The sequence below is a fragment of the Colossoma macropomum genome, unplaced genomic scaffold, assembly GCF_904425465.1.
Source record: "Colossoma macropomum unplaced genomic scaffold, Colossoma_macropomum, whole genome shotgun sequence".
NCBI lineage: Eukaryota > Metazoa > Chordata > Actinopteri > Characiformes > Serrasalmidae > Colossoma > Colossoma macropomum.
The window spans coordinates 40907662-40933181 of NW_023494803.1; positions in this window are offsets into that span (position 1 = coordinate 40907662).

The following is a 25520-nucleotide window of genomic DNA, read 5'->3' on the forward strand; positions in this document are numbered from 1 at the left end:
CCCACCCCACACACACTCCTCCTCAAAATATGTGCACTTTCTGTCTCGGTGAATCGCCCTGGAAAGCCGGCTCACTTAGAGCCCGTCCTGCCCGCAGCAGTTCGACTGTATGAGTTTATAACCTTGGGTCAGAATAAAAAATAGGAAAAAACAAAACAAAAAACTTTTTTATGTTGTGAAACTGCTGAGATGACAAATACAGATCTGCACAGGTGGACGCTGTAATGCACTGTGTTAGAGATTAAGGAAAGTCGTTTCTGTGATTGTATTATGTTTTTGACCTTTTAGTCCCTGAGAACTTTATAATTGCAATACTTACAAAATTATTCAACCCTTTAATGAAGAGACAGTGCCTTTAGGGAAAAAAAAGCATTTTTTCATCTCTATGTGAAAGCAATAATTTGGGAAAGTCAAATATTATTATATTTTTTCCCTTTTTCCCCCCAAATATGACTGTTGCTCCTTTAGTTATAGCACTGGAGGCACAATGACTTCTGTGTAAAAAATAAAAGAAAGAAAATTAAAAATGGGTTAAATTCTTGAAGCACTAATCAGGATTGTTTTCTCTGTGGTATCTAGGTAGCCAAGCTGCCACCCTATTGGTTAGGACTTCAGGAGTTGGACTGAAAGCCTTACACATTAGATTAACAACCATAATTAGGAATCCACCAATCACACTTTGATTTACGATGAGACCAATTGTTATAAGCATAACATCACTCTAGTTGTTCTGGAAGTTCTAGATACGTCACTGAGTGTGAATATGAGGCGTAATCTAAGCAGGTTCTGGTTAGTTAGGAATGTAAAACAGCAGCGGCAGCTCTATGGCTACGTTCGCATTACCAGTTTGAAGTGGCACTAATCCGATTTTTTGCCCTAATGCGACTCATATGTATCCGATTCGTGGCCATGAGACCTTAATGTGATGCTTAGATTGGAATTCATGTGCTCTTTTCCCCACTGCGCGTGCGCCATCATTCAGTGTTACCATGGCAGCAGCGCCGAACAGAAGTTAAAGCCTGTAAACAGTGGAAAAGCAGCTCATCTCACCTTTTTCCTCCTTCGTCTCGCTCTAATAATGAAGCTGAGAGCTGATCAGAGTTAATTATCTTCTCAGCGAAGCTCGTTCTGCTCGTTAGTTTGTGCTGATGATGCTCGTGATTCATTCACGTGACGTTACTGAGTAGGATGAGCTCATGAGGGTCATTTCAGGACGCCGGTTCATCACATTAATGACAGATTTAAATCACTTACCTAAACGAGTGTGAACCATCGTGTCAGAGAGATTGGATTTGAGCAAAAAATTGGATTTGAGCGACGAGGCTTGACAGGACTCTTTACTGAAAGGGTCACTGTAAAACTGCTACATACAAGCTCAGATATAATGTCTGTTACAAGCTTCAAATGTCTGTGTGTAATATGAACTGGACACAAATTGCTGTTAGCTTAGTGCTAAAATACTACTAGAATCCCATAGGGGTGCTAGCAGGAATTGGCATCATTGTAGAGGTAAGGTTTTTCCTAGTTTTTGAAGTTCAGCCCACATTTATAGATAACGTTATACCATATCAGAAACAACCTACAGTTAGCGCCATGCTAATTAGTCCACATAGACTTCCATAACTTAGCTACATTAGCTTCATAGCTCCAGTTGTAAAAGTGAAGAAGCAAAGTTTGGACACCAAAAGCAGTTAAATAAGATTTTTTTTTGCTGAATGATTGCTTGAATGTTTGCCGTTCTTCATGCAGCAGTGCAGGATGGATAGGGATGAGGAGCAGGCCGAGCAGAGGGGCTTTAATTGGACACAGCAGACCCTGGGTGTGGGCAGCAGAGGAAAAGAGAGAGAGAGTGAGAGAGCAGTTGTGCTCCAAGCTCAAGTTCTGCCGGCCGCTCTTGTCTGTCTGCCTGCTCTTCATAGCAGCCTCTAAGGAATTATAGCACCGAGACATTGGAAGGATCAGTGAAGTCTGAGCAGCAGCTCTCAGAAAATAAGAAAATGATGCTGCCTGGAAGATCACATCATGTGTTCTGTTGTAACTAACCCCAGCAGATTGTCCTATAATGGCCTGTAAGTTATTGCAGGACCAAAAGAACCGGCTTGAGGGCTTCAGTCAGCTTCTTCTGGTCTAAACAAACTAGTATTGTAGTCAGGTGCACACTATATGGCCAAAAGTATGTGGACATCGGATCGTCTCACCTATATGAGCTGGTTTGACATCCCATTCCAAAACCATGAGGGTTAATATGGATAAAACAGCTTCCGCTCTTCTGGGAAGATCTCCACAAGGTTTTGGAGTGTGTCTGTGGGAATTTGTGCCCATTCAGTCCAAAAGAGCATTCGTGAGGTCAGACACTGATGTTGGACGAGAGGGCCTGGCTCACAATCGACATCCCAAAGGTGTTCCGTGGGGTTGAGGTCAGAGTTCCTCCACACCAAACTCGTCAAACCATGTCTTTATGGAGGTCGCTTTGTGTACAGGGGCTCAGTCAAACTACTGCTACAGAGCTGGAAGTGTCTGAAATGGCATTGTATGCTGTAGCATTAGCATTACTCTTCACCAGGGCTGGACTAGGAGCTAAATTGAGGCCTGGACTTTTGTCTAGACCATCCCACTACAACCACAGTGACCTCCCCCTTAAACACCACCCCCAAAAACTGACACAGTCTCGTCCCAGTCTTGTCCCGGTCCTACTGATGGCATGTCCATCCCTTGCCCTTCACTGGAACCAAAGGTCCATTGTCCCACCTTCACCAAACTTTACTGTGTGTATGAGCTGTAGTCTAAGCAGGTTTGGGTTAGTTGTTATGAATAAAAAACAGCGGCGGCAGCTCTATGTCAGGACTCTTTACTAAAAGAGTCACTGTAACACTGAAACATACAAGTTCTAATGTATGATATTGTCTGTTACAAACTTCAAATGTGTTTTTAATCTGGAATCTTAGCTTGGTGCTAACACACTATTGGAAATCCCATAGGGAGGCTAGTAGAAATTAGCATTATTGTACAGATGGGAAAGCTTTTCGTTTGACATTTGTGGCCTGAACTGAAGGCTGAGCTTTAATAGTCACGTTTAGCCACTGATAATGTAGAGAATCTTTCTGAACCAGAGAGACGGAGGCAGGAGACAAGAGATGCAGTGATGAGGTCATTATTCAAGAGCTCACTGTCCTTCAGTCTGCAATGCCCCTGCAAACGTCCCGGCCCTCTTGATGGCATGTCTATCCCTGCCCTTTACTGGAACCGAGGTGCTGAACCCAGACCTTTGTCCCATCTTCACCAAACTTTACTGTTGGTACTACGCATTTCACAGCTGATCCATAGTTGTCGCCGTGGGCAAATGTTCCATTTTTGCCATCTGCAAAATCACACTGAGTGTGCAACATATCATCATTTCTACATATGCTCGAACCCTAGAATTTTGGGGATTTTTTTGGGCATTTTGGATCAATTACAATTGCAATTATAAAGTATTTACATGTGACAGTCGCACATGCCATATGTTGTTATTTTCGGGAGACCCTGGGCTGCTCAGATATGCCATTATTTGACATGGAAATGCTAACAGAGAATTTATGTCTTTATGAATTTGGGTCATTTCTGATCAAAAATGTACCCAGCGCCTGCTAGATTTTTTTTTTTTTTGTGCATATAGAGATCTTGAAAACAAGTTGCCCCTCAGACATCTTTTCAGAAATTGCTAGTCTGGTGTGTCTGTGAGCTGAAAGTATAATAATTTTGATGGTGATTCATTCTGTTGGTTATTATGAGCAACAATAAACAATTAGCACAAGGTGGACATGTTTCTATTGATTTTCTGTCTTGTTGGATTCAGACTGAGTCCTAAAACTCTGATACACAGCGAGACAGCCTTTATTTTTAATTACAAATTGAGTTGCATATTTAATATCAGATATTTTTAATACTCAAAATCAATGTAAACTGAAAGACAGAGCCAGATATAATTAATTTTATAATAATATTTGTCATATGTAATATAACAGTAGCGAGTGGGTTGTGGGTGATTTTGGAGCTGGATCTCTGGCTGATGGACGGTCACAGGTGGATGAAATCACTCTGGATGGTGAGGCAGAGTCTGATGAGTGAATCATGTCGCTGTTTTAACTCTTTGTTGGAACATGAAGGCCAAACAGCAGAGCAACGATATCAGGATTTTAGGTGATTTTCCGAGCTGAATTACTCACTGATGCTGACATCACAGCTTGATGATGTCATGCTTGCTAGTTAGCGGCGGGTTTACTGAATGTCCTGATATGTGGATCATGTTTGTACCTTCTGAAGTTCTGAAGGCTAGAAGTAACTTACCGTTCCGCAGATTGCGGGCTCTGGGTCCTAATTTATTGCCGTCTGAGTTAATTGCATGAATAAATCGTGGTCGGTGTGTAAAGACCTCAATATTACAGCTTTTCCTTCCCCACTGCTGCTGTAACTCCAGCCTGCTGCTGTAACTCCAGCCTGTTGCCGTAGGCCCACGCTGAGCCGTGTAAGAGTTCTCTCATGCTTTGTTTACAACAGTGAAGCACTTAAAGCCAGAGAAGTGTCTGGTGTCGCTCTTGCCATGCTGTTTACAGACAGGCTCATTATGGGGCTTGATTGTGCATAATGGAACAGGTAGAGCGCTGGTTAAGTGCTTGGCTCAGGGCCAAGGCAGGCTCACGTTTCGGCTCACGTTTCGGCTCACGTGGTTCATTTCTCTCCGATCCAAGGTCAAGTGGTGCTACGAGCTTTTACATGCCAGGGCGCGTTGGGTTTCTCATGTCTGACAAAACGAAACCAGGGAGGGACGTTTCGATAAATAGCTGCCTTTTTATTTTTTTCTTTCAATAGGAAGTTACTGTGTTTCATGGCGTATCGATTGACCTTTTTTTTTTAGTTCTGGCAGGAAATGACAAATGTAGTGCAGGCTTTGCAGTTCTGCTACAAATAACCCCTGTTTTAATCATAGGTACATCAGTACATTCATTAATAAGGGTTTACTTAGGGAATAATGCCAATTGTAATTTGTTTAATCTGCTGTTTCATTAGCAGGGGGGATTAGGTAAAGACAAACTGTGGTTTTTTAAAGCCATTTTGTTTGCATTCTTTGTTTTGTTGTGGTACATTTCTTTTAGGAGGCCTCGAGAGTGCAGAGAAAGGTCATTATGAGCTGACAGAAGATGGCTTATGATTATTTAAGTGAAATGAGGTGAGGTTTGAGGGTATTGGCCGAGGATTTTCTTGTGTGCAGTTTAAAGTGGACTATATACAGCAGTAGGGTCTCCACATAGCTCTTATAAAGCCATGCAATCTACACTGTTCACTATATGACTAAAGGTATGTGGACATCTGACCATCACACCTATATGAGCTTGTTTGACATCCCATAGGCATTAATGTGGAGTTGACCCCTTTACTTCTATAGCAGCCTCCACATTTCTGGGAAGCTCTCACAAGATTTTGGAGTGTGTCTGTGTGAATTTGTGCCCATTCAGTCAAAAGAGCATTCGTGAGGTCAGACACTGATGTTGGACGAGAGGGTCTGGCTCACAATTGACATTCCAGTTTATCCCAAAGGTGTTCAGTGGGGTTGAGGTCAGGGCTCTGTGCAGGCCACAGGAGTTCCTCCACACTAAACTGGTCACTCCATGTCGTTATGGAGCTGCTTTGTGCACAGGGGCTCAGTCATGCTGGAACAGGAAAGGCTCTTCCCCAAACTGCTGACACAAAGCTGGAAGCAGATAATTGTGTAAACTGTCTTTGTGCTGTAGCATCAATATTAGGGTTCTCCTGGCATCCACCAACCCCAGATTCATCCATCAGACTGCCAGATAGTGAAGCTGATTCATCACTCCAGAGGACGTTTCCACTGCTCCAGAGTCCAGTGAGTCCAGCCGACACTTGGCATTGCACATAGTGATCTTAGGCTCAGCCTTGAAAACCCACACAGTTCATGTGTTGATGTGGCTTCCAGAGGCAGTTTGGAAAATTCCGTTTTGAAATTGGGCAGTTTGTCCTGGTTTGCTGCAGTAACAGCCAGAAATTACCATTATCGTACAGAGGGGTTGTTTTTATTTGACATTTATGATTTGAACTGAAGTCTGAGCTTTAGTAGTCATGTTTAGTCACTGATATTGTAGAGACTCTTTTCTGAATCAGAGAGACGGAGGCAGGAGACGAGAGATGCATTGATGAGGTCATTATTCGAGAGCTCACTGTCCTTCAGTCTGCAATGGCCCAGTCTGACTAAAGCTTCACAGTGCCTTGTGACCGGAAGGTCACTGGTTTGACGCCCTGAGCTGACAGGACATGACTGAAGTGCCCTTGAGCAAGACACCCAACCCCCAACTGCTCCCCAGGCGCCGTGGATAGGGCTGCCCACCACTCTGGGCAAGTGTGCTCACTGCCCCCCAGTGTGTGTGTTTACTAGTGTGCATGTATGTGGTTGTTTCACTGCATGGATGGGTTAAATGCGGAGGTCCAATTCCTCTGTGTGCAAACAAAGTGGGCCAATGGTTCTAAATTAATTCAATCAATTCATTCATTCATTCATAGAAGGCACACCTGTTTCCGTCATCCTTGGTCACAGGGATCTGTGTTTAACATTGCGCTGTTCATACATTTAAAGGCCTGGAAACTGACCATTTGCTGGTTTTCTCTTCTGGGTCATGAATGTTGTTTGTGCTTATTAGACTGCTTGAGCTAGAAAACATGCAGGTACTTCAGCATTCGTACTGCAACTTGAAAGAATAAAGACTAAACTTCACTACAAATAAAGCAACGCAGCAAACAACATGTATAGAATAACACAGCACGGCAAATAAAGGACAGAATACAGGAAAACCAGAACGTAAAACAAACCAAACAAAAAAATCCCACTCATATTATCATAATATCCAAATTCACTCTGTGTTCTGGGTTCCGTGTGGCATTCTGAGTGGCGTATTGGGTTCTAGGCTAATCTGCATGTATGCGCTGCAGTCACTTAGTCCCAGAGTGCATTGCAGCTGACGCTCCGTCGTTGCTGATGGATGTGAATGAAAGATTAAAAGGCTGAACGTGTGTGTGACACGCGGAGCGGCCGAGCTGTCAGCTCCGCTGGTTCCGTCTGTTACGGAGAGGAGAAAAACACCAGACCGCTGCAGTTCACTGAAAGGGGAGCCAAACCCCCATTACTTTCATTCATACATACATACATACATCCATACATACATACATACATACATACATACTAAATAAATAAATAAATAAATAAATAAATAAATAGGACATGCAGGTTTTTCACACAGGAGAGATACACCTCAAAATGACTTTCAGTGCAAACGACTATCATGTAAATAGAAATCCAAACACTAAAATGCATTTCAGGATGTAAAGTTCTGTGCAGAAGTTTGGGCACCCCTGGTCAATCCAAAGTAAAAAACTAAATTAAGAACTCCAGCAGCACTGCTGTGTCTGATCCACTCAGACCAGCACAACACACACTAATGCACCACCACCACATCAGTGTTACTGCAGTGCTGAGAATGATCCACCACCCAAATAGTACCTGCTCTGTGGGGGTCCATGGGGGTCCTGACCACTGAAGAACAGGGTAAAAGGGGGCTAACAAAGTATGCAGAGAAACAGATGGAAAACAGTCTGTAACTGTAGAACTACAAAGTGCACCGCCTATTCAACGTTACTGAGCACCAATAAGGGTTTGTTGAATGCATCAATATTTTTTAATATTTATAACTATTTAAGGTGAAAATGAATCGTCTTAGTGATGAATGAATGCAATTATTTGTTTGCTTAACATTAGTTAACCATTATAAACACAGTATCTCGTGTTTTAATGTTAACAAATACATTGGTTAATGTTAGTCAACACTCTGAAAAATAACTAACGCAGTTGTTACTTGTTTGTTGGTTTAGTGAAGATTAAACTAAGTCAGAAAGTCTAAGTTGAACCTGCTTTGTTAGACAGACCCCAGATCAGCTACTGCTTGTCAACTACAAGCCAAAACAAATGTGATAACATAAGCAGCACAAAAAACTTTTGTTTTTTGGCTCCAGATGTGTACCTTCTTTTTTTAGACTTATTAAACAGTAGCCTTTTCTCTTCACTCGAGCATCTTAGACAGCATTGTGGTCCAGTAATAACTCAGTTGTAAGAGGGCCCCCTGGTGGCCACAGAGCCCTAAGCAGCTGCTTAAGTTACTTATTATGTAGAGCCAGAGCCAGTTTATGAGGAGCCTGGCCACTTCCTGGATGTGTTTCACTAAAAATACAAAGAAAACTCACCTGTTTGTTTCCTTTTTTCTACAGCAAACAGGTTTTGTGCAGCAGGACGCTAACATTACTGCTACTGAGTGCTGATTGGTTGGAGAGCGGAGCAGCTCATTGGCTGTTCGCGCTCACTGACATCATTGAACGTACATGAGGCGCCGTTTTAAACCCCTATAACTCGAGTTTAAAAGCTCTTAAAAATATAACAGCAGTGTTAAAATGTGTTATGCTGCTCTGTGTTCAGGATATGATTGTATTCTTTTATATTAAAAATGTTTCAGCATTTATAAACTATGATTTTGCTCAAATGCTCCATCTTATCCCATTCATTTTGGACTCGCTCGGGAGCGCCCCTTAGTGTTTGGGAAACCTGGAAGACATTACAGAGGGGAATTTCTCCTCTCTGCAAGTTCTCTGGTAGAACAGCACTCTGAGGCAAACACTGACGGTTTATTTCTGTTATAAATACAGAAGTATAGTTGAAGCCTATATGGTTGAAATAGTTTTGTTCATTTGCTTTTGCAGTGCGTTGTTAATCATAATAAAACGCTTGTGTATCGTATCGACATGCTTCATATGTTTCTGTGACATTTGTGTGACATCCAGCCCTCGTTTATACTTCAAATATTTCCCACTGCTTTAAATCATTAATATAAAGCTGCATTTCTGAGGCGAGCCTCGCAATCTGTTTGGGACTTGATCTTGATGGCAGTTCCTTTTTTCTACAAAGAGGGTATGAGTGGCATGAAAGTGGCTGCACATCTGCCTCTGACTCTGATTAGCGTGCTGTGTGTGTAGCATTGTGGGAAACAAAGCCATATGCAAGGCCTCGTTCGCTCTCAATAGGGCATCAGTGCGTTTTCCCATCCGAAGCCCAGTCACCAGATAGGGGCCTCCCGCTAGAGCTGCTGTTCATTTGATACATTATTGAGCCTCTTACGAGGAGGAGGAGGCCCTGAATAATACATGATGGGAGAATATATGCTGCGCTTCAGATAAATGACCGTTTCCTTGCTGGGGAGACACTTTAGACGGCGGCGAATGGGGGCCGTTTAGTCTGGAGGTTGAGTGAGAGTGAATGAGGACGCCTGACGGAGGTCGTTTGTGTGAGAGAGTGATTAAGAATGGAGGAGAGATGGCGAAGAAGAGATGAACGAGTGAGAAGTGTGTGCATTCAGGCCGATTGTTAAAGGCACTTGAAGGGGAATTCCACCAATTCTTTTTCAAAATTCCTGCATAATTCATTGTTTGCGAGATTCAGAGTGGTTTGGTGTGAAATGGCTGATTGTAGAGACTCAGATTTTGATTGTAGAGATTTACATTTACAGCATTTGGCAGACGCTCTTATCCAGAGCGGCTTACAATTTGATCATTTTACACAGGTAGGTGAAGGTAGTGTTAGGAGTCTAGCCCAAGGACTCTTATTGATATAGTGTAGGGCGCTTGACCAAGTGGGGTTTGAACCCCAGTCTACAGTGTAGAAGGTAGAGGTGTTACCCACTACACTATGCCAACCACACAGATTTCTTTACAGTGGTGGTGATAGAAACCAGGGGTCGTTATGTCTGCAACACAAATATAGCCATTTTATTTACTATCCAAAAGCCACCAGTGCTTTTATATGTAAATTAGTGGAAAATCCGAAAACATAAGTTTTCTTTGTGGACTATTTTGCCTCTGAACGCTCTGCATGCACCTCTCCACCATGGATAAATTTAGGCCAAAGGATCTCAAGACTACCTTACAATACCTTAGACTTAGTGTTGTAGTATTCGAGTCTTGAGACCATCAGAAATCTTCAACATCCAATAAACACCACATAAATAAAATACACCAGAATGTTTGTTATCCAGCTTTTATATCCATAAAGAACCACATAGATGACCAGAGCCTGGACAGTTCTGATCTTTGTAGGGACAACTGTTGCATTTGAAGATCTTTTCCTATGATGGCTTAACCAGGGATTATAAGTTTGTTGATGTTCATTAATTACAAAATTCAGACCTCTCCTGAGGGTAGAGTGAAAAGTTATTATAACTCTTAATGTAATAATAAAATGAATGTATAGTGTTTAGTTTATATTCAGTTGAATTTAAGTGGTGATTCTGAATGTTTTCGAAAAAACAGAACAGAGAAGAACCTCATCGTTTGCTTCTAAAAGGTACAATGCAAAGTTGAACTAAGACTATAATGATAGTAATAAGAATGTCATGTAAAATATGATGTAACATATTTCAAATAATATTTATAGGTTATATATGTTAATGTATTTTTTATAAAATATATTTATTATTCAATTTGTTTCAGAGGGGACCCTCAGGGCCTTCAGAAAAGGACTAATAATTTCTAGAAACTACATACATTCAACAGAATCATGCTTGGAATTATTGGAGAATGCGTTGTAGATGGTTCTATATAGATCCTTTTTGAAAAGGTTCTTGATGGCAACACTAGTACATAAATGCACAATAGCCATGTTTCCATGCAGCCTATTATAATAATTTGCTAGTAATCCGACTAATAGCTCAATCAGAATAGAATACATCCAGGTAAACACCTCAGTCTGAATAGTCTAGTCTGATTGAGGCCATTCGGAATACAGTTTCTATCCGACTGACCGAGGTGGGTCATCCTGTAAATAATCTGTTAAATAGAAGAATATCAGTGTAAACGCCTGTATCTGATTACATTCCCTATCAGAAAGTTTAAGTCCGTTCTGATCATGTTCGTCGCGTCATAGTGAAAGTTTATACTGTTCAACATGGCGGAGCAGAAACTGGTCTGCAGAGGAGACGAAGTTTATGCTCTGATCTTTAAAAGACGGCGGTGGGACGGACGTCCAGCTTATGTGTCTCAGAACACGACGTCTTCCTCTCGGCCTTCTTTAATAAGGACATGTGAAGGACGTTTTCCTGAATCTGACATCATTTTAAAGCAGTTAAAAACACAAGCACTGCTCACTGCTGCTCATCTCACTCTGACTGGACTCACGTGATGCTGTTGTCATGGTAACATCTACACTCAGTGGTGCTTTATGCATGCACAAAATTTGGATCAGATTACTTGTAGTGAGCATGTAAACAGAGGTTTTCCATCAGGTTGTTGAGTAGAGTGAGAATAAACACTCAGTTTTAATCTATAAACTGAATGTATTCAATTGGATTGGAAAAAAACTGTGCATGTAAACACAGACAGTGTGTAAAAACCGCAGCAAGACTGCTGAGCCTGATAGTCAACAATGACGCTACCACGCTGGTATCACTGCTGTGCTGTGAATGGACCACCACCCACATGATATCTGCTCAGTGTTGGTCCTTTTGAACTGATAAATGGGTATAAATTGATAAAATGTGCAGCAACAAATGTTCTACAGTCGGTAACTGTGAACCTACGAAGTGTAACTATATGAGAGGTGTTAAATCCGTGTGAACTGGGTTGAGATTTCAGCTCCTCCGTGAGCTGCGATTACCCATAAATCACTTCTACACAAAAACGTTTCCATGCATCTCTTGCAGCAGCATAAATCAGCCTTTAGGTGGGAAAGGCCTGTCGGTCGGAGCTCTTCCTGGAATGTAATTGGTGCTGGAGGAGGTGCTGAGAGCTTTTCTTTGCTTCTTGCTGGTGATTTCTGAGCACCAGAGGTAATACATCACCACGTCTCGCGCTTGACCAGCAGAGCTTACGCGAGTAAAAAGCCTTCATTCGACAGGCCGTCTGACCAGCACCGGATCCCAACTGATTCACCTTTAAAGCCCACTAAAGCTCTGGCTGCCTCCCTCGCCAGCCCCTCAGGACAGGCCCGCAGGAGCGTGATATACTCCGCAAAATCACAACTCAATTTCCTCCTTAACGAGTTTGTTTGAGGGCTTTTTTAAGGGAACAGGGCCGAGATTTATGAAGTAGGAAGGGGTAGTAGTGCTGACGGGCTGAGTTTGGGGTCCGCCGGCTCTGGCACAGAGACTAAATCTGATGTGTTTAAGTACCACTTCTGTCAGGATGCTCTGTTTCCCTGGCCGCTGCAATAAATGACCCCTCTCTGAGCCACAGGAACATGGCCACCTTGCTCAGGGTCGGATTTAATGATTTTTTGGGCGAAGACAGGAATGGGGCACCTCCTAAATTACAAATCACAGCTGATTTAATACTGCAGTGCAGAATTATTCCACTGAACGCTAAGAGCTTCTTTCTCCAGGCGTTATTTATTAATCGCTTCCTCATAGCTGTCTGCTTTTATGCATTAGTCCAGTGTAAATCTGGGCTGAAATGACTTACAATAATCTCTATAATAGGAAATAACACCTGTTTTAGTGTGTTGTGTACTACATAGTACATACAGTACTGTGCAAAAGTCAGAGCACCCTTCATTCAGTTTCCAGTCAAAACTGCCATTAAGTACAAGTTATTCATTTTTCAGTGTCAGCGGAAAACGTATTTACAGAATATTACACTGAAGCCTCTGGGATCTAAGAATAATTTGAGATGTGTGAGTGTTCAGTGTGTCCCTCTTTACCTTTATTCCAGCTTCCATTCTTTTCATTCCACACAACTTTTCTCTGTTTTTTTTCCCCCCACTTATTTTCCTTTGACGTTCTCCTTTCTTGTGCAGGTGGATTATTTTATACACGCTCTTCTCTGAAAGGTCTGCTGAAAAAATAAATATCTGGCACTTTAACTGTAAATGAAGTAAATGAAGGGGGGAGAAAACCTGGTGATGCTTTATTTTAAGTGTTTCCTTTTTAGATAAAATACAAAAACTCAACAGACTCAGTCACTTTAAAAAGATATGAGGGTTAGGAGTAGGTTTTGGGTTGAGGTTAGGGTTAGGATTAGGGCCAGGGTGAGGGTTAGGATTAGGTTTTGCACAAGAAAACATTTGACCTCAACCCAAAACCTAATCCTAGGATAAGGTTTTGGGTTGAGGTTAAGGTTAGAGTTAGGATTAAGGCCAGGGTGAGGGTTAGGAGTAGGTTTTGGGTTGAGGTTAGGGTTAGGATTAGGGCCAGGGTGAGGGTTAGGATTAGGTTTTGGGTTGAGGTCAAATGTTTGTGTAGCTATAGCAATAATTTTCACTACAATTTCGCTACAGGCTTCAGGCGATCCACGCAAAATCTGAACCACAGAACGCGGTTGTTAACTGGGTTGGTGGCGACTGTCAATCCTGACTGAACTCCGGACAGTTCGATCAAAAGGTCATGCACTGATCACCCCTGACTAGAAGGCTTAGCTCAGGGGTCGCAACCCAAATGTTAAGAAGAGCCATTTTGTCTATTAACAAAAATGAAACCACCATTTTATGTCCATTTTACCATCTTGGCTGTAAATATGTCTCAGTATGTGCTGATGTACTGGTCTAGACTAAAAATATAATCTAAATGTAAACACACACTTACTTTGCTCTGCTTTAAGCTTTAGCTCAGCTGTAGCTGCTTTTCTCGCAAATCCGGCAGGAAAATTTTCCTCAAAAGTAGAATAGTTCGACTTTTTATGAGGCTGAAGTCGCTTCTCATTTGCCAGCTTCTTACTCAAATTTTCCCAATGGTGCAGCAGTACAGGCACCATTTAAGGTGGAATTGGACAATTTGAACGAGAAGCTGATTTCACGACTTAGTGTTTGACAGTTTGTCGCTGTAGATTAAACGTATCAGGAAACCAGCTGGAGTGATTATGAATGTAAATGAGTCCATTCATCTCTAAATTATCGATGTCCATCTTAAATCTCTCTCTTTGCCGTTTCGTTAGCTACTAGCTAGGCGAGATTGTTGTCTGTGTTGCTATGGTGACCAGCAGTCTGTTCTGATCTTCAGGGTTAAAGGGTGAATTAGCAGTTCTACATTAACTCCAGAGTTTAAGACCATTTACTGTTAAACTGTGTTGAACGATCAGCAGAGCTTTATTTTACTGTAAAGGAGGATTATTTTATTTTTACATACTAATCTAATTCAGCTGTGGAGCCACAACAGGACAGTGAAAGAGCCGCATGTTGCCGACCGCTGACTTAGTGAAAAAAACATTTTCGTAATAGACATTACTGACTGTGCTGTGCAGAGCCAGCGTCATTGATGAGAACATTGAGGCTAAAGTGTTGCTGAAGTTTAATAAAGGACTGAATGTCATGTCTCTGTTTCTTGCTAAAATTGTTTGGTTCGGTTATTTTTGTTGATTTTTGTTAGGAAAAGCCTGGAATGATTGACTTTGCCTTTTCTTAGTCTAAATGTTTGTTGGATATCACACCTTTGGTTGTGTATGTTTGATTGTACACTTAAACTCACTTTTTGGTGATCTTTTTGTATATTTGCAGCTTTTCAGTTGTGTGTTTCTTTCTGGCTCATGATTAAATGCAGTGTCTTGTTCACACTGTCAGTTGGGCTTGTTTTGTGGTGTGGAGATTCACAAACATTCTGACAGTCGTGCTCTGAAAGTAGCTAAAAAGTAGTGCAGTACTTTTCAAAACGTAGCTAAAAAGTAGGCACTACTAATTTTTCAGTAGCTATCCCAACCCTGACCACCTTCTATCTCCCAGAAACAGTTTGTTTAAAGAAGAAACTAAAAAGAAAGAAAAAACGTTTCTAATATTAACAGCGTTTAATGGCTTATATAATGGGAAAATGAATCTTCCTCGCTTTTTCTCAAAGATTGTAAATATATCATTCTCTCCTCCACACGGTCCAAATATGTAAACTGGTGTCTTTGTGATGTCACACAACCCATCATATTTACCTACATCTGCCTATTTAGGCTGCAGCAGTTTAGCTCCACCCTATTCAAGCTGAAGTTATAAAGACTGTGTCAACCTATGAAGGGCAGCCAATCAGAGCAGAGGTTATTTACATATTAGTCTTAAAGGCACAAAAGCCTTCTTTAATTAAAACCTTCTTTAATTATATGGGTTAAAAAAAAAAAAAGTTTGGAAAATTCTAACCAGTTTTTTAAGCATAAAAACCTCATTGTTGTCAGTAGACCTCAGAGAGAAAACAATAAAATATGAGAACAAAGCGGAATATGGGGCTGATAATTTTGGATCATTTTAATATAAAATGCAGTTTTTAAACTGTGTAAAAAAAAAAAAAGAAAAAATGGAATTACTAGGTTTTGATGTGACCATGAAAATAAGTCATTTGTATTTCTATGTGGCTCTTGGCTGCTGGGCGCCCGAGGCGGTTTCATGACTTTGTGTGGTATGAAGACCTTCCCCTGTCAACACACACACGTGTCCATATGATGGCTCCATCTCCTGTGACCGCCCTACCTTGACCGCTCGCTGGGTATTTCTGCTGACTCTGTGGTTGCAGTAGCTCAGGGGGGGAATTCATCATGGTGGGAGATGGGCTGTAGTGAGCTCTCTGTCTGCTCGGGTTTCTGTTTCTCTGTCACCGAGCCTCTCAGTGCCTCTGGGAATCCTACATCCAACTGCTTTTGTTTAAAGGCTGCAGCTAAAGACTAATTTTATAACTCTTAGTCAATTAATCGACTAATTAAAATATTCGGTAACACTTTCTGTGAATGTCACCTTTGTAAGCATCTATAAAGACATTTATGACATGTTATAATGTATTCATAAGGCATTATAAACATGGTTATAAATATTTATAAAAAAGACATTGAATAACATTTTATAGCCATGTTTATTATAATGAATTGTTAATATAATGCATTATAAATAGTGTTAATAACGTGTTATAATGTCAGTGCCAAAGAAGTCAATACCAGCTTGGAGAGCGTAAAGACAAATACCAAGCTAACGGTGGTGTACATTACCTTTCCCACATTGGGTAAAACACTGATGGCAGCTCTAGTTTAAACTCTGACATTTGAAGCCTGTAATGTGCTTTACTGTGAATGTTTTAGTGTTTCAGTAAATACTTCAACTTGAAGCCTCACTCTGAACACTGGAGGAGGCTTTAGTACAGTACGCTTCACTTTACTTAGAGCGGACAAATACGACTTATGAGCTCTTATAATTTGTTATGATCAGTAATTATAATGTATTATGTTAACAATTCATAATGCATAATAAACATGGCTATAACGTATAATGCATTTTTATAAATATTTAAAGCTATGTTTAATGTCTTATGAATGCATTATAACATGTTATGGATGTGTTTATAGATGCTTACAAAGGTGACATTCATAGAAAGTGTTACCAACTATTCCACTTTTTCAGGTTGCTCTGCTTTATGGATGAATTATAATGTGTTTTTAGTGCATTAATAGATTCTAATAAACATGGTATTCTTAGTGTTGCCCAAACAGTTTCTCCTTTTACGGTGAAGTGAAACAATAGAAGCCATATCGCCCCCTACACTTCCTGTAGTGTATTACAGTCTGTCAGAGTGACTGTGTGGATCATATGAACATTATAGAGGCTTTTTAAATGAAACAATAGAAGCCATATCGCCCCCTACACTTCCTGTAGTGTATTACAGTCTGTCAGAGTGACTGTGTGGATCATATGAACATTATAGAGGCTTTTTAAATGAAACAATAGAAGCCATATCGCCCCCTACACTTCCTGTAGTGTATTACAGTCTGTCAGAGTGACTGTGTGGATCATAAGAAGATTATAGAGGCTTTTTAAATGAAACAGTAGAAGCCATATCGCCCCCTACACTTCCTGTAGTGTATTACAGTCTGTCAGAATGACTGGATCATACCATCATTAGAGAGCACTTTTCCATAAGTGACAGTCAATGACTAATTGACTTTGTAAACTTTTTGTTGCAGTCTTGCTTTTGTTTGCCACTTTTTGAAGTTGTCTGTAGGCTCTACCTGGCAAGTGCACTGTAGCATGTCTAGAAGCTACTGCTGCAGGCTGGCTTTCAGCAGCATGCCAGTAATTAGTATGGTGGAGTTTGGATGCGGATCGCTTGAAATCAGTTTCAGTTGTTTTTCTTTCTATCTGATAGCAGACCCTTACAGAATAAGCGGCTAGTCAGGGCTCTGCTGACAATGGCCAAATGACTCAAGAGAGAGGGAGTTCGGGCCATAATGGGTGTCTTGCATTCAACAGCGGCAGAACTGAAAGCCTGTTAAGAGCAAACAATGGCGCAGTGAGGGATCGGCCGGCCGTCAGAAGCGAACTGTCAGGCGTCTGGTCCTCAGGAGCCGAGCTGTAACAGCTCCGCCAAGTCTGATCCTATTTGTGTTTACCTGCTTCCGCGGCCAAGTATGCAGCTGCTGTCTGATTGCGCTAATAGCTTCCCAACACAGCTGCCTAGCCAGAGAGAAACACAGACAGGGTAAGAACAAGGCCAAACAAGACGAATGAAATCCTGGGCCGTGATAAATCCTGTAGAAGCCTGCAGACAGAGATGGCATTAATGGACTGCATGTGATCTTATGTCTTAAAACAGTGGGTCCCCATAGAGGACCACTAATCATGAATTTTTATAGCTGATTCTAATTAGGGATAAAGGTCTGCACAAGGTGGGTTCACTTGTGAGTCCCATGTGATCTGCGAAATAATTTGCAGGCGGAACTAATTCGAGGCACCGCTGTCATAGCGGGTAAACAGCCACAGTTTGCAGGCTTGTGTGGGTGCGTTTTATGGGTCGCTGGGAGGGGCAGGCTTGGACAATTATTGGCTGTTTGTCGAAGCGGACGGGCAACAAATAAGCTCCAAGTGAGCTGCAGGGAAAACAAGTTGGTAACTAGAAGAGGAAAGTACATAAACAAACTTTAAGTTGGCTTCGCAAAGCTATTGCTGTGTTACCCCAGGTGGTGGCTAAGATGATGCTATACTATTGTTGTGGACACCCAGGTGGTTGCAAAGGTGTTGCTGTGGTATCCCAGGTGATTGCTAAAGTGTTGCTAGGCCATTGCTAAGTTATTCCAGAGGGTTGCTTACATAGATATACATACAAAGAGGCTGGATTTTAGCTCAGTAATCAGATTTCTCAGTGCATGTGAACTCTTACTCTGATTTCTTTCGGATTTCTCAGTCGGCGCATGCGCGAGATCAGACGGCGGATGTCGCGAGACGCAGCAAAACACTCTAGAAGGATTTAAATATTCTTCATATTCTAGATGATGCAAATAAAGTGGTGCGATGTTTAAAAAAAAAAAAGCCACTGGTATGAAGTTTTACGTTATGTTTACGTCTCGTCTTCTTCTGTGAGTTTATTGGCTGGTTGTAAAGCAGAAATCTGATTACTGTCTGACTCATGTAGACCTGGAGTTTCCCCTATTATCTGATTACTCAAGTGCATGTAAACGCGTTGATCGGATTACTGATAAAATCTGATTTTCTGCAGTTATCGAATTATTAAGTGCATGTAAACACACATTGTGGCAGAGAGTGCGTGTGCACCTGACGTCACTGGAGCTGAGAGTGCATGTCTGCAGCCGGACTCCATTGAAACATACAGGTAGTTCTTAACACGGGAGTCGACCCTCAGTGTTCTCCTAAAAGACCTGGATTTATTTACTTAAGCAGAAGCTTCCACAGATTTCTAATTGTTATGCAAATCCTCTCTAAGTACTCCGTCTTTACGCAGTGTTTGAATATGTAGCAGCCTAAGTTTGATTACAGTAAGGCTGCGTCCCCACAGACTGCAGAGGGTGTAAAAGTGAAGAATGCCACCTCTTTATGCATCTTCCGAGATTAAGCATTTCTAATTTCGGAGTGCTCTTTCAAAAACAAAAAAGTTTTCATAAACAGGGCCGGGGCGGAACGCTGCTGTTTGCTCTGGTGGTTATGGAGCAGGTGTTTATTGGATTTCTCTCTTGTGAGGTCCCTCTGTAGCACAGGTCATTTGATTTGGTGCTTCTTCCTGAGTGCCTCGGTAAGAGAGGGCTGGGGGAGAATACTTGAACGAAAGTGCTCTACAGCACAAATGAACACGCTGTACCATGGACTGTCCAGGCCTTTGGAAAACCAAGCATATTTCTATGGAATTGTGTGGAGTTTGATACACATGCTTTAAAGTTTGACAGTTTTTAAATCTGAGGTCAAGATTGTTTGGATTCTTGATATTATATGTGTTAAAAATGTCTTGGTTCTACAGAGCTTATTATTTACATTAACTGCATTTGCTGTCCCCACGAAGGAGATGTACTAGGTTAGAGTCCAAACTATCCTTGAGCTAATATGCCACCAGAAATAAGAGCCAGTGCTGATACCTAGAAAGATTACACAATAAGACGGCATTATTTACACCGATCAGGCATAACATTACCTTGTTTCTACGCTCATTGTCCATTTTATCAGCTCCACTTACTATATAGGTGCACTTTGTAGTTCTACAGTTACAGACTGTAGTCCATCTGTTTCTCTGATACTTTGTTAGCCCCCTTTTACCCTGTTCTTCAGTGGTCAGGACCTCAGTGGACCCTCACAGAGCAGGTACTATTTGGGTGGTGGATCATTCTCAGCGCTGCAGTAACACTGACGTGGTGGTGATGTGTTAGTGTGTGTTGTGCTGGTCTGAGTGGATCAGACACAGCAGTGCTGCTGGAGTTTTTAAACACCTCAGTGTCACTGCTGGACTGAGAATAGTCCACCAACCAAAAATATCCAGCCAACAGCGTCCTGTGGGCAGCATCCTGTGACCACTGATGAAGGACTAGAGGATGACCCACACAAACTGTGCAGCAGCAGATGAGCTGTCGTCTCTGACTTTACATCTACAAGGTGGACTGACAAGGTAGGAGTGTCTAATAGAGTGGACAGTGAGTGGACACTGTTTAAAAACTCCAGCAGCCCTGCTGTGTCTGATCCACTCGTTCCAGCACAACATACACTAACACACCACCATCACGTCAGTGAGGGTCCATGGGAGTCCTGACCACTGAAGAACAGGGTAAAAGGGGGCTAACAAAGTATCAGAGAAACAGATGGACTACAGTCTGTAACTGTAGAACTACAAAGTGCACCTATATAGTAAGTGGAGCTGATAAAATGGACAATGAGAGTAGAAACAAGGAGGTGGTCAGAATGTTATGCCTGATCGGTGTGTATAGCGTCTTTCATACACTGCGCTCATTCAAAGTGCTTTACAAATGAGAAAATAGAGTCAGAAAGTACAGTGTTTATTAAATAAATGAGAATAGAAATTAAAAACATAATTAAAACAATAAATTCAAAAGAGAAAGTCATTAAACTAAAAATCAAATTAGAAATTAAATTAGGATTGTTCTAAAATCACATTAAAACTAAGTCTAAGTGCTGCACAAGACACTTCAACTAGGGATGCATCGATATCAATTATTCAGACAGAGTACAAGTATTTTTTTTTTTTAAAGTACTTGCTGATACCATACTGAGTAACCTACTTAGAATGAAGTTGTTATTAGTGTAAATAAGTGTAAACTACCTTAACAGTTAAATCATTTAAACTCTAGCTGATTTTAAATAACGTGAATTAGCTCACTGTGCTATATTCGTTAGCTTTGATTGAGTAACGCTGCAGTGGAGAAGAGCGGGTTTTGTTCCTTGTCAGAAAAGCACTTCTGTACAGCTGTAAGTAAAGTAGGTTTCATAGTTTTGATCCTCATCTGTCTCTTTGTGCAGCAGGAATCACATCCGAGGCTAACGCATCCGAGGAGCTCAGTTATGGAGTTTTACGTCTGCAGTCTTTTGATTGGCTGGTTGAGCTGTAGCTGAACATCCTCTACATCCAGACACACACTGCGAATTTAGAAATCTTCTATGGTGAGTCACACTGTACATTTGAATAGGCCGTCATGTTCGGACAAAGCCTCACACTGTATGAAAATGCTCAGTCCATTTCAAATAAAGCTGTTTCACAGAGTATTGAGCAAAGAGAAGCTGAACAGCGCTGCTAACACTGAGCACTGAAGCTAAAAGCAGACAGTGATGTTCACGGTAGGACAGTAGTGACTCTACAGTCAACAGTATTAATATTTACACCTCACAGTTGTACTCAAGCAGAGTAAAGTCAGCGAAGACAGACTTTGGTAGGAAATGTCAACTTTTTCTCCTCCGTTTGGCTGGCCTACGTGTCTCCAACCGTGCTGGGGAAGCAGTTGTGATTGTGTAAAACAAGCTAAAATCATACAGTGTAGGTATGGTAGGAATCTGCCAGGGTGAATAGTCGAAAGTGACCAGCAACTTGGTGTTCGACTGTCACAGAGTCAAGTCGTTTCAGCTCTATACAAGTACAGAGTGAAATGAAACAACATTCCTCCAGGACCAACACAGGAACACGAGTGTAAGACAATACAATAAACACAGTGCAGACAATACAGTACAATAAATACAAAAGACTTACAGTAAATACAAAACAGAACACAGGCAGCACACAGTACTGAGAGTATGTGGAGCTGTGCAAAGCATAGCATACTATGACATAAGCAGATAGCCTAGCATATATGAACATAGCAGTCACTGAGGTAGAAGCCAAACCAGCAATGGAGTACAGTATTTGTTGATACAGTAATTCTAAAAGCTAATATTGTTCAGGAAATAAAATGCAATAATATGCAAGTAGTCAGATATATGAATTACATGAAGTGAAGTATTTCAGTGTGAAATGCCATAAGCATACTTAAATACAGTGAAGTGGGCAGTAAGATGGAGTCATATTTTGTTTTGTATAGTTATGTATATGTGTGTATGTGTCTGTGTGGGTGTCTGTCAGTTCAGTCCGTGGGAGTTGAGGAGTTGTCTGTAACATGTCAGAGCCTTCTTCGCTGTGTTTATTCATGTTGGCTTACGTCACACTGTGTCAGCGGGTATAGGAAAGTTGGTATCGGTGTATTTTTATGACTATGAATAAGAGTAAATGTGCTCAGTACTGGACTAAAACTCGATTCCAGTGGTGTCAATGCATCCCTAATTTCAAAAAGTGTTAGTGTTCATTGAAATGCCTCACAAAGAGATGCGTTTGAAGACGGCAGCCAGTGGAAAAGTCTTGATGCTCGTCTTCTATGCATAGTGGTTCAAACCGAGTATACTTGAGGCTTGAAAGTCTCTAGAAACTAATTGAGGTTTGTCCATTGCCTTCAGGCAGGGAGGGGCTGGCCCATTTTTTCATTCCCAGAGAAGGGAATGGCGCAGTGGGGTGGCGTGAATGGGGTGTGTGTTGTTTTGGGGAGCTTTAAAAATATATTCTGGATTCTAACCCTAGATTACTTACATTTACATTTACATCATTTAGCAGACGCTCTTATCCAGAGCGACTTACAAAAAGTGCTTTGTCTATCCAGAGAAAGAATCTTCGCTAGCTACCGATAGGTTAGAGAGAAAGCCAGTCCTGAGCTCAGATACTGGTAGAATCAGAAGGTCATTGACACCTAGTGAAAAAGGGACAGAGTTAAACACAGAACAGTGCAATACGATAAAATACATAAGTGCTGTACAATACATTACAATCAATACTTAATTTAGTGCTCATTTAAGTGCTGAATAAACAGGTGTGTCTTCAGTCTGCGTTTGAAGACAGCGAGAGACTCTGCTGTACGGACAGCCAGTGGGAGTTCGTTCCACCACCTGGGTGCCAGCACAGAGAACAGTCTAGTTGCTTGCCTTCCACGCGCCTTGAAGGATGGCGGGTCAAGCCGAGCTGTACTCGAAGCTCGAAGGGCTCGTGGTACAGTTCGAGATTTGACCATTGCCATCAAGTAGGGAGGGGCTGGTCCATTTTTGGCCTTGTAGGCAAGCATAAGGGTTTTAAATCTGATGCGTGCAGCTACAGGAAGCCAGTGAAGGGAGCGCAGCAGTGGGGTGACGTGGCTGAACTTTGGGAGATTGAAGATGAGTCTTGCTGCTGCATTCTGGATGAGTTGCAGAGGCCTGATGGCCTGCATCGGAAGACCAGCCAAGAGCGAGTTGCAGTAGTCAAGCCTTGAGATGACAAGAGACTGCACTAGCACCTGGGTGGCCTCTCGAGAGAGAAAGGATCGGATCCTCCGATGTTGAACAGCAGAAATCTGCATGACTGAGTTAGGTTCACAATGTGAGTCGAGAACGATAACTGGCCATCCAAAACCACACCAAGACTTCTTGCCTCTGCTGACGGGACAATCAGAGAGTTCTCGAATGAGATGGCAAGATCTTGATGAGGACCTGTAGCTGCAGGGATGAATAGTAGCTCAGTCTTGCTAGGATTGAGCTTCAGGTGGTGAGCTGCCATCCATGAAGAGATGTCAGACAGACATGCCGAGATCCGACTGGAAACCTGTGTGTCCGAGGGTGAGAAAGAAAGCATTAGTTGAGTGTCATCAGCATAACAGTGATAAGAGAAGCCATGAGATGATATTACATTGCCAAGAGAGCTAGTGTAACGAGAAAAGAGAAGAGGACCTAGCACCGAGCCTTGTGGGACACCAGTGGAGAGCCTGCATGGAGAGGATATGGACCCTCTCCATGTTACCTGATAAGAGCGATCCTCCAGATAGGACTTGAACCACTTCCACGCAGAGCCAGTGATTCCAAGGTTGGTGAGGACATCCAGAAGGATTGTGTGGTTGACCGTGTCAAAAGCTGCTGAGAGGTCAAGGAGAATCAGGACAGATGACATACTGGCTGCTCTTGCTGACTGGAGCTTCTCTGTCACTGCTATAAGAGCAGTTTCTGTTGAGTGCGCTGGTTTGAAGCCAGACTGGTTGGGGTCCTGGAGCTGGTTCTGCGTGAGAAAGAGAGACAGTTGATTATAAACTGCACGTTCAAGAATTTTTGAAAGGAAAGAAAGGAGTGATACCGGTCTGTAGTTGTTGACATCAGAGCTGTCAAGCGAGGGCTTCTTCAGGATGTTATTACGTGAATTATAATGCAAACCAAAGTATGACTAGATTAATATAACAATCTGATTTCTTTTGTTACGTTTGTTTTGCTTGTCTTATGTCTTGTCGTATTGTTATATTAGATAAAAGTATTAACAAGATGTCTTTAAACAAGGCAAACAGCAAAACTGTTTGTTTTATGGAACCAAATGATTTAAAGGACGTAGTTGCCAAAACTAAGCCAATAGCATAGCCAGAATTTCAGTTTGGAGGGAGGCTAGTTACAGGTTGAGGGGGCTAAATCAGAAGCATGTCCCAGAGACACTGTTAGGCTAACAACCACCAACTAGCCAACTTCATTGGAGATTCCACAATCAGATTTAAAAATAGGACACAACAGCTGGCCTTGCATTTAACTACCTAGTTAACTTACCATAACAGCTGACAGCTCTCCATTTTGGAAGAACAAAAACATTGTGAGTTTCACACAACTCAGATGTCTGTAGGCCAGTTTGAGCCGATGTTGGAGATGCAGCAAACAGAGGTAGCAGATATCAGTGGAGTGAGTTCATATTGCCTGCAAAGTTTTGCGAAAATTAAAGAGGATAAACAAAATAATGTTTTTTTGCAAAAATGTTTGGTGCATGTGTGTGAGTGATCATTCAGTCCTGCTAGTAATTACCCTGTTTTTATAATATTCCTCTAATCTGATTGCCTTCATTTTTCTGTAACTGTAATGGAACCCAGTTACCTTTTTTGTATCCTGATTTTGTGACGGCGTCACACACATTCCATTACCACCCAACCGTGGACATAAGTGAAGACTGAAGATGATCCATGCTGCTGCGTTCTGGATCAGTCGGCAGACCGATGGTCTGTCTAGAAAGACCAGCCAGGAGAGAGTTGAGGTAGTCAGTGATGTGTATGTATCCACTGCACTTCATGGTACCATGTGAGGCTGATGTTGTGCTCTATTGTGCGACAACTTGGTGACCTGTGAACGTTTATATTCTGGGTAGAGCACCAAAAGTCTCCCTGAAGGCCTCCTGAAACGTATACATTGTTATATGTGGTGATGGAATGGGCTCTGAACAATGGTAAGAAAGAAAATGGAGAGAGCATGAGGGAAATGGGGCCTTATCCTATAGAAGGACCCTGCTGTTTTTTTAAGGAAGGGCTGTGAGGCACATGGGTAAGGTGCTGATGTCAGAAGTGGCTGGGTGCATTTCATTGTTAAAATGATATAAAACAGTGCATTTTGGGAGCAGACAGGAAGTTTGGGAGTGTGAACTAGTGCTGGGCGATATGACCTCAAAACTAATATCACGATTAATTTAATGTTTTACCTCGATTACCATTAATGAACAATTTTTTTTGTTTGTTTGTCTTTTTGCCCTCATAGTTTCACTGAAAATGGTTGTACTGTAAATAATTTCTGCATATCTTAATGTAAATCGTCTCAATGGTCAGATCGAAATTCACACTTCAATCCAACTTGACATTTGCCATAATTTCGCGCTGCTGAGACTCATAAACATTTGGGCTAATATTTCTGTACAAAAATTAGA